Source organism: Alosa alosa, chromosome 15 (genome assembly GCF_017589495.1).
Source record: "Alosa alosa isolate M-15738 ecotype Scorff River chromosome 15, AALO_Geno_1.1, whole genome shotgun sequence".
Lineage (NCBI taxonomy): Eukaryota > Metazoa > Chordata > Actinopteri > Clupeiformes > Clupeidae > Alosa > Alosa alosa.
In genome coordinates, this window is record NC_063203.1 from 32,138,111 (window position 1) to 32,140,610 (window position 2,500).

Consider the following 2,500-nt stretch of genomic DNA (forward strand, 5'->3'; position numbering starts at 1 on the left):
CACATTTCACATGTCAAATAAAGCCGGCTGATGTCTGATAAACGGGTCCGTACCACACACACAATAAGCGGACCCAGATTGCATATGATAAACAGATCTGGAACACGTCAGTAACACAGACTACCATACGGAACTGGGCCAGTCTTAGCCCTTATTGGTACCAGATCTGTCAAACGGATCCAGACCAATTTTGGACCGATGTGCGTTAGGACGCCGAATCAGGTCCATTATGCAGATCCGTGCCGGACGTTGTGGTAGGTGTGGCCCAGTTCCGTCCCAGTGTATGTTTGCTATCTGGGCTCATACATACATAGCAACATCACTGCACCATAACCACACATACCATACATATCACATATCAAATAGCAACATCACTGCACCATAACCACACATACCATACATATCACATATCACATAGCAACATCACTGCAGCGGGTGCTAGCATCTCTCACTAGCACGTCTCTTAAGGAGCTAAAACCTGCGGGTGCTAGCATCTCTCACTAGCATGTCTCTTAACTTATTGAATGCCAAGCTGTTTTCGGAAGCTTTGTCCTAGAGTGCCAGCAATCTAGACCATTGTTGATAATTTTTGTACAGCCACAGCATATTCTGTATTATAGCTATGAACATATATAATGGCTTGTTTAAAAGGTGAGACTTTAAGCTCTCAGTGGTGCAAACCGCGGTATTTCTACATTACTCTGTTCCTGAGAAAACCCAAGCTAAACAGTGGCTAGTTTTCATCAAAATCACTGTTTTTTTCTAGAAATGGAGATATAACGTCTTGGAAGTGATCAGCGAGACTGCCACCTAGTGATAGACCCACGAAAATGGCCTGGTTTTGACCTGACGTGCATGCGTCACTGATTCGACCCAAAGCGGCAACCGAGTTATAATAAAATGTCCAGATAAAATGTCCAGATTGTGCGTTTTCATGAGTTTTCGATCGTCATATATTTCATTTCTATTCATCACAGAGTTCCCAAAATCACATATAAGGTGTATTAGAGTGTCTAGTTTCGTAATTAAAAGTGTCTAGGTGTTTAGTGTCTAGTTTCGTAGACACTAAAAAAAGATAAAAACGTAATATTACATTTTTGGCACTCAACGCATGGGAAGGAAAAACTTAATATTAAATTTTTGGCACTCAATGAGTTAAGGAACTTAAGGAACTAAAACCCGCGGGTGCTAGCATCTCTCACTAGCACGTCTCTTAAGGAACTTAAGGAACTAAAACCTGTGGATGCTAGTGTAACAGAGGCGAACTGAGCTAGCGTGCTAGTTGCCCGTGTAAATCCTCACACCCCTAACCTTAAGAACACTTCTAACCACTGAGTTGGAAGCCTGGGCTTTTAGCTCAGTGGTTAGAGCGTTTGACTCCCATGCCGGTGTGTGTCGAGGTGGCGGGTTCGAGGGCCGTGAGCGGGGGACGAATTACGACCTCTGTTACACTAGCATCTCTCACTAGCACGTCTCTTAAGGAGCAAAAAACCCGCGGTGCTAGCATCTCTCACTAGCACGTCTCTTAAGGTGTTGGGAGGGAGATTTACTTAACACACATACTGCACAGCTATCATAGCAGCCTGCTACTGTTCACAGACATACTGTAGCCTACTGCCTACTGCCACTGTATGTAATCGTGGTGGATTAAGACAAGACACACACACACACACACCAACACCCTGACCCACGACGCATCTGACAACGCAGCACATCGACTCTCCACGACCACGACCCAGTGAGAGAGTGACCCAGCACGACCCAGCGAGAGAGTGACCCAGCACGACCCAGCAAGAGAGTGAACCAGCACGACCCAGCAAGAGAGTGAACCAGCATGGGCCAGCGAGAGAGTGACCCAGCACGACCCAGCGAGAGAGTGACCCAGCATGGGCCAGCGGCAGCTCTCCAAAATCCAACATCCACCAAAGGTGACAGGGCAGCCAAGGCATCATCAAAGTAACATTTGTTAATGCTAGATCCCTAGCTAGATGCTAAATACAACCAGGACTTCATTAATTAATTTTCTGATTTTCCGGCTGAAATAATGGCAAAATATGACAGGGTACTAATTTGTCGGACACTTCAATATCCATGTTTGCTGTTCGGCTAAGCCGATGGTTAAAGATTTTGTCATTGATTCTTTTCATCTGATACAATCTGTGACAGGCCAAATCCCATCTCAAATCCCAATTATACTCTTTTAACGTGCTCAAATGTGCTCAAACCTCACATGAAATAAAAGAATGTGTGTGTGTGTGTGTGTGTGTGTGTGTATGTGTGTGTGTGTGTGTGTGTGTGTGCATCTGTGTGTGTGTGTGTATGTGTGTGCGTGCGTCTGTGTGTGTGTGTGTGTGTGTGTGTCAGCCTCATTAGGGGTGTGTAAATGAGCTTATGTGACAGATTTCACGTCTGAGTCATTGTATTTTAGAGGGTGTGCCTAGCAAAACATTAGCAACTCATACCTGAGTTCCCACACACACACACAGAGACGCACACACAC

General features: G+C 45.2%; 1 protein-coding gene across 6 annotated transcripts in view; it reads right to left on the reverse strand.

The window, feature by feature from the left end:
• ngef (neuronal guanine nucleotide exchange factor) overlaps window positions 1-2,500 on the reverse strand; it is a 49,329-nt gene that overhangs the window by 13,860 nt on the left and 32,969 nt on the right. The gene's annotated exons all lie outside the window — the stretch shown is intronic.